This window comes from Hemicordylus capensis, chromosome 2, assembly GCF_027244095.1.
Source record: "Hemicordylus capensis ecotype Gifberg chromosome 2, rHemCap1.1.pri, whole genome shotgun sequence".
Taxonomy (NCBI): Eukaryota; Metazoa; Chordata; class Lepidosauria; order Squamata; family Cordylidae; genus Hemicordylus; species Hemicordylus capensis.
Window position 1 is genome coordinate 201,289,414 of NC_069658.1, and position 17,168 is coordinate 201,306,581.

The 17,168-nt window shown below is 45.2% G+C and overlaps 1 long non-coding RNA gene across 1 annotated transcript; it reads right to left on the minus strand.

The window, feature by feature from the left end:
• Window positions 1-13,690: 13,690 nt before the first annotated feature.
• On the minus strand, window positions 13,691-16,464 carry LOC128346697 (uncharacterized). Its single transcript, XR_008317136.1, has 2 exons — window positions 16,364-16,464; window positions 13,691-14,144 (listed from the first exon to the last, which is right to left on the minus strand). It is a non-coding gene; the product is annotated as an uncharacterized LOC128346697 (long non-coding RNA).
• Between the last annotated feature and the right edge of the window lie 704 nt (window positions 16,465-17,168).

Sequence of the window (17,168 nt, forward strand, 5' to 3'; positions counted from 1 at the left end):
ACCCTCTGAGCCCCTGCTCAAATCAATGCCTGAGGCGACTGCTCCACCCTTCCTCACAGAAGGGCCATCCTTGCTAGTTGGAACCCCAGGAAGCAAAATACACCTTTTTGTATATTTCAAAATATACATCCCTTTACAAAGGTGTAAAGGGATGCAGGCCAAACTAAGCACCGGACGTTCTTCTTTTAACCACCACAGTTAAACTGATCCCGGCATCTTTTAGCTGAAATCCCTTTTAACTGAACACGGTCATTATTTGTTGAGCCTTTAATCTCCATGTTTTATTGGCTAGATTTGCTGGTTCCAGTTCAACCCCATGCGAGCAGAGCAGTCAGGGCAGCCTAGGCATAGCTCTTGCAAAAAGCTGAAATCCTATGGAGCTGCACAGGGTTGAATCCAGCCCCGCTCCTCCTCTTGAAGGGCTGGCTGGCGTGATCCCGACTCTTTAAAAAGGGCTACTCACTCACATACAGTTCTAGCTGCCGGATAAAGCTAGGGACTGATGCTTAGCACCCATTTGCGTAGGGATCCATGCATAGAAACCTGGTTCCATATCTGTATGACCCCTAGCTGGACTGGGTATTTATGCATTGTAGAAATGTATTAATTGCTTTAAAAAATAAAATCTACTGAAAACAACATGCAAAAAATAAAACAAGCGCCAGAATCATCACTTATTAAAAAGAAACATTAAAAACTCTGTCCGCCATCCTGACAAAGGTGGTCATCCAGTGAGTGTGCTTTGACGAATGGGTGCTCATGCAGGAAGTCCAATTTTTGCCCATCTCTCCTTTCCTCTGAAGCATTCTGTGCCACTGGAAAATATGTCCCTGAGGGTTGCATAGCCCTCAGGGTCATAGTTGTGAATGGCACAGACCACTTCCAGGTGGAAGGGGAGATCAGTAAATGTCCCCACTACCATGCAAACAGCTGCACTGCTTTACTATAGAAAGCAGCAGCTGCACACTTGCTTCCTTTGATGCATGCTTGCTCTATTAGTCAGGATGTCAGCCTCTTTATGGCCACAGTCCAACACAGTGCTAAGGATTCTTGAGCCCTTTTAGCCCATTGAATTAAATGGGCTTTATTGCACTGTCAAGTGTAGCTAAGCCCATTGACTTCAATCAGCTAACCAACTTAAGCACACGGGATGCACCACCTTGTCCCCCGGAACTCCCATAATGCACCATGAAAGCGTGCGGTGCATTATGGGGATTCCCCTAATCCTGGCTGGGAGCCCCGTAGTATCCCTGCCCAGGCTGCAAGCAGCCGGGGCTGAACCCCTTTAAGAGGGTGGCTGGCTTGGAGGGCTTGTCTCTGAGGCACTGCCAGGATCAGATGTGATCTCGTCGATTCTCACACGTGGGCAAGACCGGGCTTGGCTTCTGACATGGAAATTATCCTCTGTCTGGAGGCTAGTTTAGTAAGTGGAGGCCACACCATCCATCAGGTTCAAAGCTTTATTAGTTAACAGATGCACCTCTAACAAAGACAGGCACACCCAGGGCCTAAAGCCAGCATATTGTATCGACTAAATGATGTTAGTCAAGCACGCCTTATTGCAGTGGTCCCGAGACCAATCATAGACATACATCATATAGAAGTTCCCTTTTCCATACCAAAAATGTAGTCACTCTCCCACCACCCGCACGTCCTATAGCTGGTTTTCCCTTATATGGCATTGCTTATCCCTCTGGTCCACTTGCTCACACATCCGCTCACTGGCCTACTCACTGTCAGGCCTGTTTTTCCTCTTCACTTCGTTAGCCCAGCTTTGCCTGCATGTGAGAACAGCCTCTGAGAATGGTATTGGATTGTGGACACTGATTTCATTCAGCTAATGAGTTTAAGCCGGCTTAACCCAGTGTTGCATGGTGGCCATCCATTCATATATACAGTGTAAAAACAGAGTGACAGCCGCATCCATAAGTTAAACACCAATCTTATGGCTGATGACCCAATGGATGACCTTAAAGAGGATGAATTGGAGGACCTGGTGAACTAGAGTAATAGAAACGGAATGGAATTCAATAGTGCAAAGTGTAAGGTCATTTGTCCTCTGTTTGTTTATTGTCTCCTCTCAAACAGAGCCAGTGTCGGTGGCCGAGAGTGGGAGCTGTGAGTCAAGAAGTCTCTAGTACATATCTTGCTTCCTCAGCCCACTCACTGGCCTTAGGCAAACTGTTTATCTCGCAGCTACAGCGCTCACCCCCCACACACATTTGCAAAGGAATGAACATTGGCCTATTTTACAGGGTTGTTTTAAGGACTGCTGAGATGACGTATACGATGTGTTTTTAATGCTCAGCCAAAGGGCTATACAAATTCTAACCATTGTTATATCACATGTCATTGGTAGCACCAGGGAATCTAGTTGGGGCATGTAAGAAAGAGGTTACTTGCTCGCCACCTAACCTAACCTCACAGGATTGTTGGGAGGATAAAATGGGTGGGGGTAAAGAGATCATGTACACTGCCTTGAGCAGCAACAATGGCTGACATGACGAGGAAACATACTCAAAGTAATCCAATTGAAATTAAAAGGACAAATTAGGCATTGCCTAACTTGTCCTTTTAACTTCAGTGGAACGACTTTGAACAAATTTCCTCATCATGTCAGCCAGTAGCAGCAGCAGCAGCAAGCAGCAGTAGTAGCAGTAGCAGTAATGGTTGATCCCCACAGGTGATGACTATAAGCTAACAATACGAGGGCAGCCACAAAGAGGACTGACGCTGTACTTGAATTCTAAAGCATTTATGGGGAGGGCATTCATGTCTATGGCACTGGGGAGATCATATATTCAATAAAGCTGTCTTGAATCATTGGTCCATCTAGCCTATCAGCTTAGATCAGCAGTATCTCTCCAGGGTCTTAGTAAGAGGTCCCACTCCCTTTCCCATCATCTGAGCAGAGATAAGGATTTGGTCTGCCACTTAGCATTGAGGTACAAGGCTGCAGTCTACAACTGTAGCATGGGGAGTATCAATGTGGGGGAAAGTGGAAAAGTTAGATGAGCATGAGTACAAAGACTAATTGGGAAACTAGCCATTAGCAAATTTAGATCAGGAATACAAAACAAAGTTTGAACTACTGTCTCTCGGATAACAAACAAAAAGACTCACTGGTTTCAAGATCTTTTAAGAAAGAAATTGAATAGGTTGTTTGTTTGTTTGTTTGTTTGTTATTATTATTTTGGTAAGGTAAAGATAAAGTGTGCCGTCAACTCGATTTCAGCTCCTGGCACCCACAGAGCCCTGTGGTTTTCCTTGGTAGAATACAGGAGGGGTTTACCATTGCCCTGTCCCACGCAGTATGAGACGATGCCTTTCAGCATCTTCCTATATCGCTGCTGCCCAATATAGTACCAGTGGGGATTCGAACCGGCAACCTTATGCTTATTAGTCAAGCATTTCCCCGCTGCACCACTTAAAGTGATATTATTTTGGTACCTAAGCCTAATTCACACATTCATTTTGAGTGAAGTTACCATCTCAGCAATGGAGAGAAACCAAAAACAACATTTGCTTTGATGTACTTCTGGAGCTTTTTCACATGGGGGGGGGGCAATTTCAGACAAATACTTCCCCTGCAAAATAAGGCCCAGCAGCCAAAAATATGCAAACTTGATCATCTGCAGTATACAGCACTGATGTTCTCAGCTGCTATTCACCAGTGCTAGAAAACTGTCCTCTCCTAACGATCTTGGGGTGGGGTTGTTTTGCTTTCCACTGTTGTTGAAAGTCTTGAACCAGCACTACTGGGGTAAGTGGACAGTTCCTGCAGCACAGAAACAAATAAGGCTAGATAAAAAGTAACCTCTTTTCTTAGCTTCCTTCCATGAAGCTCCACTATATATAACTGCTTCTTGATCCTTCTCAAGCTTCCTTTCGTGCAAAAGATCATCTCTGAGCAAGGGGATTTTGATGTCTCCTCCTGTTCTCATCTTGCCTGTTTATTCCTTTCTGTCTGGTTCCCTCACTCTTAACTCAGATAGTCACATTTTCTATACTTGAGATTACTATATGTTTAATAGTCTTGTGGTAGGAGAGCTGGTCTTGTCATAGCAAGCATGACTTGTCCCCATAGCTAAGCAGGGTCTGCCCTGGTAGCATATGAATGGGAGACTTGATGTGTGAGCACTGTAAGATGTTCCCTTTAGGGCAGAGGTGGGGAACCTTGGCCTTCCAGCTGTTTTTGAACTACAACTCTACCATCTAATTGTGGCTGGGGATCGTGGGAGTGGTAGTTCAAAAACAGCTGGAGGGCCAAGGTTCCCCACCCCCAGCTTAGCATATCAAGGGAAAAGATTTTTTATATAAGTAAGGAGCTTCTAATATGGCTGCCGATATGTTTCCGGATAAAATACGAAGTGTTGGTTATTAACTATAAAGCCCTTAACAGCTTGGGTCTGTCCAGGACAGTGTTCCCTCTAACATGGATTCCCAGATGTTGTTGACTACAACTCCCAGAATCCCCAGCTGCAATGGCTTTTGCTCGGGGAATTGGTTTTTGCTTGGGAATTTGTTTTTACCTATTTGGTTTTTGTTAGTCACTTTAGTTTTTAATTTAGAATGTAATTTTTAATGTTGCCTTGTTTGCATGCTTTTGTGCACCACCCAGAGTCTTCGGAGTGGGCAGTATATTAAATGTTTCTAATAAATAAATAAATAAATAAATAATGGGAGTTGTAGTCAACAACATCTGGGAATCCCTGTTAAAGGGAACACTGGTCCAGGGTTTTTAAGAGAGCGCCTTCTTTGTCATGAACCCTGTAGACTATTACGATCTTTAGAGGTCCGGTTATAGTTGCCACCAGCTTTTTTGGTGGCAACTCGGGACAGGGCCTTTTCTGTGGCTGCCCCGGGGCTTTGAAATATGCTCCCTGCTGAAATAAGAGCATCTCCTTCTCTGTTTGCTTTTAGGAGGACCCTCAAGATGCACCTGTTTTTGGAGGCTTTTAACTTGAAATCAATTTAAAACTGTTTAATTTTGTTTTTATTAGACTCGTCTCGCTGTATATTGTAAAATTTTAATGGTTTTTACTCTGTTTTGTATTGTGTTTTTAATTTTGCACACTGCCTAGTGATGTACATATCAGGCGGCATTAAAATATATTAAATAAATAAATAAAAATAGAGAGAGAGCATTCAAAACTACATGGTCTCTCCCTTACTTGCAGACTGAAGTGGTACAGTCCATTCTACGACAAGATTACGACAACCGCCCTGAGCCATTTCGGAAGGGCGGTATATAAATCAAATAAACAAATAAATAAGATTATGCGGCGTATATAGACCAGGCCTAATCCTGCCACTGCTTCCCCTCTTCCCTGGCATTTGCAGATGCAGCTGGAACTACTGCAAAGAAAGAACACTGGGTTATAGCCAGGGCTATAGGCCCAATCCAATTTTCATAGAGATTTTGGGGTGGATGGGTTCTGTACCCAGAGAGCCTCTGATCACCACTGTTGAAGCAGGAAGGACTTTTCCTCTAGGACTGATCCTGAAGCAAAGGAAGGTTTTAGAGAAGAGGTGGGGAACCACCTTGGCCCTCCAGCTGTTTTTGAACTACAACTCCCACCATCCCCAGCTAATTGTGGCTAGGGATGATGGGAGTTGTAGTTCAAAAACAGCTGGAGGGCCAAGGTTCCCCACCCCTGATTTAGAGTAAAGTCAATCCTCCTCCACTGCATGTGATTTGGTTCACTTATTTGAGGTATCTGGATTTGCTGGTTCTGCTGGCCCATGCTTATGCCATGACTGCGGCCCATGGTAATCTGGCTTGTCTGTGCTCATACATGATGATCCTAACCAGATGGTGCTTGGGGCTTTTCCAGTTCTATGCTTCTATATCTGTTGTCCCTGAGATATAAAAGGGGCTGTTTTGACATAATGGTTTCCTCCACAGGAGCACATTTAGATCATTCCCCTGGAGAAACACATGTGAAAAATCTGTATTTTATTCCCTGAAAAGGGTAGCGGGACGCTTTGGGAATTTTCAGTTCCAAAATGCCATAGTGTCTCACATCTCAAGTCTTCTCCCCATAAGCCCTAGTGGGCAGGTTCATCTCTTCAATAAACCATCAGTGTGCTCATCCCCAAAGCCCAATAGGTTCAGCACATCTCCCCTCAAGGCATCCTGGGAAAATCTCACCCCTGCCTTCTTTGGCTCTGAACCACAAATCAAATCACATTTGTGCTGCGATTCCTCCCTTATTGCTATAGCTCCACCCTCAATCCTGTAGGGTCCCTGCTCACTCTGTGCATCTACCTCCTGAGCCCTCACCTTCCCTCATCAACCCGAATGCACCCAACCCCCCCACACATTTGTGTGTGTGTTATTTTCTTTGCCTTGTGTGGTGTCTAAGGTGGGAGGGAATGGCTGCAAGAGGAAAGGATATATGATGTCGTCAGTGCCCTGTGACACCCCTATTTGTCAGGGGAGCAGAGAAACACTTTGCCTGGGTGATGAAAAAGCTTTTCTAATGAGGGTTGATCAATATCGCTCCCACTGCACCATCCATCAGGGGTTGTTAGGAGCCAGCGTGTCCATTCCGGACTAACTCCTGATGCTGGGGGCTGCAGGGTGGGGGAGGGAGAAGGCACTGGTGGCTGGGAAAGAATTAGCACTGTAAGCCATCCCTGAACAGTGAGGAGAGAGAGAGAGAGAGAGAGAGAGAGAGAGAGAGAGAGTCCACATCCTTGGTGGAGAGGTATACCAAGAGATTGATGGGGCTGCAGATGCTGCTGCCTGCGCTCTCCCTTAAACAAACAGCCTTGTAAATCAGGGCCAGGCAAGACATCTCCAGGCTCTGCAGCTTTAAGAGACTCTGCAAGGCCATGAAGTAGGGTTTTGAGCCTGCCTCCATAGAATCTGGCTTCCTCACCAACATTGTACTAAGCAAAACTGGGCTGTGATGGCAGCAGTGTGTTTTATGTGCACTGACCATCATACAAACGCAAAATAAGGGACTGGATTCAGAAGTCAGCCTGCTGAAAATCTTCTCTCTCTTTTTTTAGAGCAAGTTTCTAGTTCTTATTTTTATTTAGCCTTATGGCTCCAAAGGCAAGCTTGAAAACATTTGGACGAGGCCCTGGAAATCTTAGAAGCTGGAACTGGGGCTAAGCATGAGTCCCAGTCAGGGGCGTAGCTAGGGGAGAGCGGGGGGCCTGTGTTCACCCCTCTCTCCAGCAACCCATTGGAGATAATGAAGAAGATAGGAAGTAGTGGAGCTAGGGGGTCCTCAGGAGCTCGGGGGTGTGGGTTCTTTGAACCCATCCGCTCAATTATAGCTACACCTCTGGTCCCAGTGTTGTTGTTTTATATCTCTCTGTGTGTATGTGTGTGTGTACACATACATATATACAACTGCAGTTTAAAAAACCAAGATATATGAATCATGGAGTTAAGAATAGATACAATATTATCATATACTGTACATAATGGCAGAATGTCTGATAGTAGTACTAAGTAGATATATACTAAGTCGGATATATACAAATTGGTCTAAAAATTAGGATGCTGTAATTCAAATAAGTATGAAGCAGAATTTCCATGAATATTTGCAAAGCTTCTTCCTCCTAAGTAGTGTTGCCATATTCTGGCTTTCCAAATATGGGTGCCTAATTTGCATTTTATGTAAATCGGCATGAAAATAATTTTTGAGCAGAATAGTGACTGCACATTTTGCTTCATAACTTCGCTTCTACAAGGGCTGGAGCTTAGCTTTTTTTAAAAAAAGAAAGAAAGAAAGCTGAAATCTGGGCGAATCTGGGTGGGCTAAGCAATCTAGGTGAAATGTTTAAAATCCAGGTTAAACCTGGAATTTCGGGGGGCATGGCAACTCTACTCCCAAGTCTGCTGAAACACTTCCCAGCAGCTGCTCCAGCTGACTGCCATTCCCCGCCCCCCGCCCCAGGAGCAGCAAGAATATATTTAATTGCTTATTTATTACATTTTATAGTATACATTTTATAGTATACATTTTGTATACTGCCAAATCATAAAATCTCAAGGCGGTTTACAACCCAATAAAAACAATATAAAATCATTAAAAGAATTTAAAACATTTTAAAAATTGTTAGAATATGTTTTTAAGGCCTTCTTGAAGGCAAGGGTGGGTTTGTGGGGTTTGTTTTGGGGTAAAACTTACCTTAAATTAAAATAATAGATAATGGGTGAGAGAAAAGCCCAGAATCCCCAGCTCCTCCTCCCATTGGCCCAGGAAAGTAGCCCTGCCCCCCACCTTGTTGTCTCTCTTCTGCATTCTGCTCTTAGCACTGACATGCTACCAGATCAATCCAGCTTTCCAGTCCTCCCTCCAGAGCCGGATTAACCTAGTAGCAAAAGTAGCATTTGCTATGGGGCCCGCATTTTTGAGGGCCCCACACTAAATGTTTGCAAGCTTTTCTCCTGTTCCTATAACCTCCTCTCATGTCTGGAGATCTCTCATCTTCTCTGCTTCTGCAATCCACCCTAGGTGGGAAAAGACCCTTTGCGGTCTTAGTGCTCACTGGTCACTCAGCCCTCTCAGCTTCACTCATTCCTGTTGAAGAGAAAGTTCACTTTGCTGCCCAGGCAAAGCTCCAAACAGCGAAGATCCAGGGCTTGCAGCAGCCCCCCCACCCCAAATAGCCCGTCCATTGACTCTTGGAAATTTCTCGTCATGCTTGCTTTCCTTACGATGCTGGATGAGATGGTGATGCCCATGTCCCACCACACCACCCCCAGTACTCTGAAAGGTGCTAATAGCCTTATCCACTATTTGCACATTAAAATAGGAGCTTTTTTAAAAGCCAATCCAAGGAAAAACCATCTGCTGTTAATATCAGAGCAAGATTTACTCTGGGGATGAATTTGAATAAGAATATTTGTTTTCATTTGTTTTATTCATTCATTCATTCATGACTCAGTGAATTACTTTACTATGCAAGTGAATAATTTATGTTTTAATATTTATGTGCATTTTAAAAATTGTGGGCCCCTTTATAACATATGCTACAGGCCCCACACTAGCTTAATCCGGCCCTGCATCCCTCGGCTGCATGGGCCAATGGCCGCCCTAGCACCCCAGCAGCCTTTGCTCGCTGCTTTGCTTTGCTTTGCTTTGCTCCGCTCCACTGAGTGTTTGTGTTGCTCTGATTGGTTGCAAAAATTCCCAGCTGATTCCCCAAGAGGAAGAAAACACACAAATTCTGATTGGCTCTGAAGCACTAATTATGCAAACTGGGCACTGACTAACTATGCCAATTACTGCAGTTTTGAGAGTTGGAGGCCACTGCTCTGCCTAGAGATGTACATTTAGATCTGGAAGAAGACACAAGTAGTCAGAGGAAGCAAAACCCTGGGTTGGAAAGTAGTGGAAGTGTGCCCTCAGACTAACCATGGTAGAAGACAGAGAAAGCAAGCAGAAGAGAAAAGAACAGATAGTGTGTTTGGTGTGAGAATGGGGGGAAAGAAGTAGGAGACACATCATCTTCCCTCACTGACAAGCCTCCATTGCTTGAAGGTCACAAAAGATGTTAAACTTCAGATCTCGACAGGGAGCACATTCCAAAGGGGGGCTACAGAGAAGGCATAGATGAATTGGAAATACTGTAACTGCAGGTGGAATTCCCCAGATGACCTTAGTAAGCAGTGGGAATCATGCATAATAAGGAATTCTTTTCGGTAATTGGGCCTCAGTAGGAAATGGCACTATGGCCCCGTTTGCCAAACTATAGGTAAACGTGCAAAAGTTTGAGTCTGTCATCGTCCAAAAGCATGAAGCCACAGTTCATCACCCAATGGTTTGTAGTGGGTTTCACTGCTGAAACCTGAGGTTAGAAGACACCATTGTGTCGTCCAAATTTTGCCATTGCTGTTGTTGGAGCCAGGACCCTGGCAGCATCAGCTCTCAGCTGCAATGTCTCATAGTGACCACTAGGGGGTTAGGGTCATGGATATAAGTACTGGACTCCTCCCCACTTTGTTCTTCCAGTGTTAGTTTCCATTTTGTCTCTCCAGAGATGGCTGTTTGGTCCCTTTTCAGCCATGAGCTACAGCTGAAATTAAGCTGCAGGCTTTTCCACATTTGTTTGTAACCTTTTCTTTAAATAAATCCTTGTAGTTCTTCAATACTAAAGAACTGTCTCAAGACCTCTTGCTTTGCTGCTTTCTCACCAAACTGGTTTTGCTCTGCTATTTGGGGACTGAACTGCCATTCTTCCCCTACAGCTATAACCTGGGTTTCGTGTGCAAGCTCCTCCCGCCACCATAGAGAGGCCAGCTTAGAGCAGCCCATAAATGCATCAGTTCTAGGGTGGCTGCATTTCTCGCTGGCCGCCCCTCAGAGCTGATGCTCCACCCTCTGCCGTCCCCTTGCTCCTCCTGCCACTGCTTGTGGGATGCCATGTCCCTGCAGTTCCTGCATTTAAAGGGACAGAACAGCATTGGGGAAAGCACGCTTTAAATAAAAGAAGGAGAATAGACACATGTGCAAGGAGCCCTTTTATTGACCTAACACCCAATCTAGCCCCATTCCTGGAACTCTCAGATCTTATCAATGGAGTGTGGTTTCTTTGATCTAATGTACACAATGGTGCAGGGGAACTAGTCCAGGGGTCATGCCCAAGAATCCCGGGGGAAGACACTGGTTGCAGGACCAGGGAAGGGCTGGGGCTGCTCATCTGGTACTCCAGGAATAGACCTCATTGACTTCCAAGGAGGGGATATGTATATTAAGGCAGGCAAAAGATCCTGGGGTTTGGTTCATTGTAACTAAGGATGCCACCAGGCTAGCAGACCATCGCAGTGAGAAAGACCCAATGCACTCTTGTCCTCATGCGAGCTTGCTGGCCATGGTGAGCCTCCTCATGAGAAGACCAGTCTACCAGAAAAACCAGAAAAACTAATGTGTTTCAGCTCTCCATTTGACTGCACTCTCATGAGGTAAACCTTCCAACTATAGGGGCCCCTGATGTTGTGGGGCTCTCTGCACCACTGGTTAAAAATAGAACTCATACTCTGCACCTTCCCCCTTTCACCTAACTCTTCCAGACTAAAATATGATCCGAGCCACTTCAATTACTCAAGCGGTTCTGGGTTGGGTGGGCAGACAAGGAGAGACGGGGGTTGAATCCTACATCCCAGGCTAATAGCTACTGTCTGGGCCCAATGCTGCAGTGAATGAAAACCCACCACTGTGAGGCACTCTGGGGTGGGACAACCAGGGATTTGAACACTTTCTGGTAAGCCAGGGGACCGCAAGCAGCAAAACCAAGCATGGAAGTGTGTTGTGGGGAGACCGGACTCATTAAAGGGGGGATTATGTTCTCGGTTCCCAGCAGTTGCTGAGACCAGGAAGGATATTGCTGAGGGACCCTTCCCAGGGCTTTGGTGGGAACTGTCAACTGGGCCGGGCAGTAAAAGCCCTCCAGCCTGCATGTGTGTCTGTCTCTATGGCCAAGCACTCTCACGAGAGAGTGGTCCACTCAGAAGCAGGATCCGTCTTCATCACACACGAGGAATCTCTTGTGCGATTTAATCCTGCTCTAGATGGACAGTTCTTGTCATGAGGTTTGGCCAAGACCAAGCATGCTTGCAACCAGGGGAAGGGGCTTGGGACCCTTCCCCTACCAACTTTATACTACCCAAATGTGTACTATGTATACTACTATGTATACTTTATACTACTAAATGTATACTATGTATACTACCCAAACCCAAATGCCCTCTTCCTAGCAGTCTCATCCTATCAATCCATGGAGAAGCACTTATGCACAAAAGAGGGATGGAGGTCTAGGCAGAGGGGAAAAAATAGAGGGGTCTGGAGAAATGGGGGAGCATTTGTCTCATGGCATATGTGCTAGGGAGTGGGCTGGTGTGAGTGTGTCACAAACAGCCATTTCCAGAAACAAACTCATTCTGTGAACATATGAGAAAAAGTAGAGGGTTGCTTGCATCGTCTATCTTTGACCAGAGCAAGTGGGAAGAGAGGGGCCAATTTCTCTCTTCCCGGGAGAGGGAAGAGGGGGCCCACAAGTCTCTTCCATCCCAACTGCAGAAGACAGTGGTGTGAGCGGTATGAGGAGAGGCTTGAAATGTCTTTGCCCTGCCAAGAGCGGGCAGACACTGCCGAAAAGGCACCATCGCGGTGAGGATGCCTTCTCTAAATAGTGGCCAATGGCTGCAGCTTCACTCATGTGCTGACACATTGCCAGCACTCTGGCGATGCGAGAGAAACTGAGCTGGTTGGGATTCAGCCTGGGCAGACTAGGGAGAGGGAGAAGTCAGAGGTTGCCAAACCAGTTAGTCAATCTGTGGCACGATTCTTGGCTTCACAAATTCTCGGCTTCACAAGCTTTATCTACCCAAGGTTTCATGCTATGTCTGGACGACACATGCATTCTGGGGGAAATGGTGACCAGGAAGCACTTCAGCAGGACTACTCCCCACAAGGACAGGACAGGAGAAAAGGGGTTTTTAAAAGAAGGAAAACTGCAGCCCTGCAGTCACTAAAGGTTAACTGCTCCCCACATGAAACACAACCAACTTTGCCCTCTCCAAAGTTGTCCCCAATTAGTTTCAGCCCTCCCAACCACCAGGGGTGTAGCTAGGGGAGAGGGGGCCCGTGTTCATCCCTCTCTCTAGCAGCCCCCCCAGAGTGAGGGAGATAATGAAGAAAATAGGGTGAGCTGGAGCTGGGGGCCTGTGTTCTTTGAACCCTTTCACTCAATTATAGCTACGGCCTTGCCCACCGCATAGCCCCAAAAGTAGAAACTACAATTCCCAGAATTCACTGGTGGTTAAACGGGTGTAAAACCAATTGTAGCTAAATCCTCCAACTCAGGAGGTGATTTTGAGGAGAAAGGGGACAAAAGGATAGACTGTATTGGGTTATTTTCTTGCTGTGGGAATCTTTCAGTCATAGTAATTTAGAGCTGACTGGCAGATGGCGGACACAATTATGAAATAAAACCAGGTGCACAGAAATGTGCTATTCATACCCTGCTCCTGGCAGTTTGGAGAGGTCAGGGCCACCTTCAACATGTGCCTGTATGTTCTGTGATCCTATTATACTATTAAGTTGAGATTTTTTTAAAAACAAAAAAACCCTAGTTAGACATTATGTTGTCTGTGTGTACCTACGTTCATTTTTAAAGTGAACATGGGTGCACATCCCCTCAAATGCAAGGTACAGCTAGGAAGCATACTGCTGTCTATGCACTGAACATGTCTGTGTGAGTACACTGAACATGATGTACTCAGATTGTATGTGCATGGAACACAACATGTGACTAGGGCAATAGATGAGTCTTGAATGCTGCAAGTAATAACAATAACAACAAATCAGTAGTGGCCGGTGCGGGCACCAGCAGTGGGGCAGCGAGAGGCACCTTTAAGGGTAAATTAATAGTTGCTTACCTTCACTATCGCCACCCCTCAATGCTGCTTTGAGCAGCAGCACACTACCCAGCACCCCCTGCGGCAGGGGATCGCCTCCTCCATTCACCTGGCCTCTGCGGAGCTGATCCCCAGGCGGCAGCCAGGTGAGTGGCAGAGGTGATCCCCCATCGTGATCCACCTATTAATTTACACTTAAAGTGCCTCTGCCCCCTCCCCCGGCAATGCCCACACCGGATGCTACTGTAACAAATAAATAACCAGACTTGGCACAATTGGAATAAAAATGAGTCAATTGACATAAAATACAAGTTCTAATTTGTTTTATTGTGACACTGGTACTTCACATGCGTAGCTCATTTTAGCACCACTATCTTGTCCTCTGGAATTCTCTCATATTGGTTCTAGATGCTTTCTCAAAAGGGCTTCTTCTCCTGACTCTCCAGGATCTTCCAGGTACTGGAATATTTCAGTAGTTGGTAATCCTACTTGTTCTTTCTCTCCTACCAGCTCATAGGCCATAAATACTAGGCCCAGGACTGTCTCTACCATGCGGCAGAGTGAAGCAAGTTGCTTCAGACAAATGAGTCTCAGGGCAGCACCACTGCAGCCCAGCTTAATGGGTGGAGATCGCTTCCTTCTGTCTCCTTTTCCATTTCCTCTCCCTCCTCCAGCCCTCTCACTTATCACCAGCCCAGCAATGAAGAACAGAGGCAACAGTAGGAAGAGTTAGCTAAGCAGAGATAAAGGATGTGTCCTCCTGTGGAAGGAATGGGAAACGGCATTCAGTGTGCTGTTTTAGCGGCCGGAATGGCTTGGGCTGGCCCTGACAAGGCCACAGTCAGACCTTTGCCTCTCCTGTCCCAGCCACTATACCAAATCCTAAGGCCAATTTTCATAAGGGCAATTTTGAACAGATTTCAACCTGGGTGCACAGAAGTAACATAGAACACGGTAGAGGCTACCTTTCCCTTCAGCTTGTCCAGCGTCTAGTATGCTTGGCTATAATGCCTCTATGTAGAAATTCCATTTTAGCTATCATGGCTCATGGCAGGGAAGAAGATCAATAAACCTAGATTCCATGAATCTGTCACAATGAAACTGGTGTAGCCATGAGTTCCATAGATTTATCAGTACTCATTGTGTGAAAAACTACTTCCTTTTCAATCCTGAACCCAATGCCAATCTTTAAAAATTTCAATTTTATGTAGATCACCTAGAGGAGTTTTATTGGGCAGTTTATAAATCTAATAAATAAATAAATCTTAAGAACAGCCCTGCTGGATCAGGCCCTATAGTCCAGCATCCTGTTTCCCACAGTGTCCCACCAGATGCCTCTGAGAAGCCCACAGGCATGAGGTATGTACATGCCCTCTCTCCCGCTGTTGCTCCCCTGCAACTGGTACTTAGAGGCATCTTGCCTCAGGGACTGGAGGTGACTTATAGCTACCAGACTAGTAGCCATTGATAGACCTGTCCTCCATGAATCTGTACAAGCCCCTTTTAAAGCCATCCAAGTTAATGGCCAGCACCGCATCCCACAGCAGAGAATACCAGAGATTAATTATGCACTGGGTCAAAAAGTACTTCTTTTTGTCGGTCCTAAATTTCTTGGCCATCAGTTTCATGGGATGACCCCTGGTTCTAGTGTTGTGAGAAAGGGAGAAAAAATATCTCTGTTTACTTTCTCTACTCCACGTGTAATTTTATACACCTCTATCAAGTCTCCCCGTAGTCGCCTCCTTTCTAGAGTAAAAAGGCCCAGATGCTGTAGCCTTGCCTCATAAGGATCGTGCTCCAAGCCCCTGATCATCTTGGCTGCCCCCTTCTGCATCTTTTCCAGTTCTACAATGTCCTTCTTAAGATACAGTGACTAGAACTGCACACAGTACTCCAAATGCGGCTGCACCATAGATTTTTATAAGGGCATTATAATATTAGCATTTTTATTTTCAATTGGCTTCCTAATGATCCCTAGCATGGAATTTGCCTTTTTCACAGCTGCTGCACACTGAATTGACACTTTCAATGAGCTGTCCACCATGACCCCAAGATCTCTCTCCTAGAGGCTTTACAGACAGGGCTTCTACCCCAAATCTCCTTTGGAGGAGAGTGTGTGCATTCACACTCCAGCCAAACTTACCCCAAAGTCCCTTTGAGATCCTTGGACCCACTCCACACACAAATTGGGCTTGGTTTTGCAAATTCTAGCTTATCTCGGTGTATTTCCGGGTTTTTAAAATGCTGGTTTTAAGCTACTTTTTCTGAAAATGCCAGAGCAAATAGGAGAGGCACTGATGTAGAATCATTAGCATGATAAGAGGGATACTCTTTTTAGAAATGCAGATATAGCTCTTTAGTAATCTCCCCCACCCCATGACTAGAAGGAAAACATGGAGGTATGCCATGTGAACTAGCATCAAAACAAAACCCAAGAGCAGAGGGGAGGGGCTGCTTCCCTCAATGCCGCGGGTGTGATTCGAAGTGGCTCCACTCAACATTTACCCTGCAGCATGAAGCCAGGTGCGAATAACTCCCCGGTCAGTCAGTTACAGCTCAGACCCCATCAGTGTATATGTGAAGTTGGGTTTTTTTGCCCCAATATGCATCACTTTACACTTGCTTACATTGAATGGCATTTGCCATTTTGTCACCTACTCACCCAGTTTGGAGAAATAATTTTGGATCACAATGAATCCTCTTCATTGTGATTAAAGAAAGAAGTTCCTTATCGGTGATCTAATTCTAAATAATTTGAGAATATGGGGATTTTGTTTGGATGTTTTTGGTTTTGCAATGCATTCTGTATACTCCTTATCAGGCATATCTAGCTGAGGCTGCGATCATATTCAAATTTACTTAGGAGCTGGTCATTCTGAAATCAACAGGAATAATCCTGAGGGAACAAGTATAGGGTTGGGAAGCACAAGGGAAAAAATATCCTTGCGATAAGCTGAGATACTCTAATATATGACTTACTCCAGTTAACTGGGCAGCGTAGGAGTCAACTTTCTTCTACATATTTCCTCTTAGGGTCCCAGGGCACAGATCATAAGCCCCCTGGACAAAGAATGATGTTGCTATTATTAATTATTATTACAGCACCCTCTTCTGTTCTGTTTATCTACTAGCACCCTCTCAAAGCAAGCAAATGTAGTGGAGGAATGTGTGTGTGTGTGTGTGTGTGTGTGTGTGTGTGTGTGTGTGTGTGTGTGTGTACGTGCTCACACAGATCATACGCAGATACCTCAAATCAAAATCATTCACTTTTTTATTTATCTGTAACAGGTCAACAGTCTAAAGGAAAAAAGATATACAATATTTTACGAGAGTAGATTCTCCAGGGAGTCCAATGCTCAGTAGCTTGATGCATCGATCGAAAATATAATGTAACAAGCGTGTGTGTATTTTGAGAGAGAGAGAGAGAGAGAGAGAGAGAGAGAGAGAGATTATGCAGGGATACTAGAGAGGACAGGTGGTGAGGAAGATAGTCGCATGTGCACGCACACACACCCTTGTGATTCATTACCACATGTGATTATTCCTCAGGAGTACCTATATCGGGTTATTATCAAACATAAAAAGTAACCATAACAAATATTAAAATATGCTGCTTTCTTGCCATGTACAGCACTTCTGACCCTATCCATGTTTACTCAGTAGTAACTCCCACTGGGTTTAATGGGGCTTACTTATCCCAAAGAAATGAATGCACAGAGAGAGGCCTTCATCTTGAATATATAGAAGGGCAGGTGGCCTTTGAACTCTGTGGTGAATTTTTCAC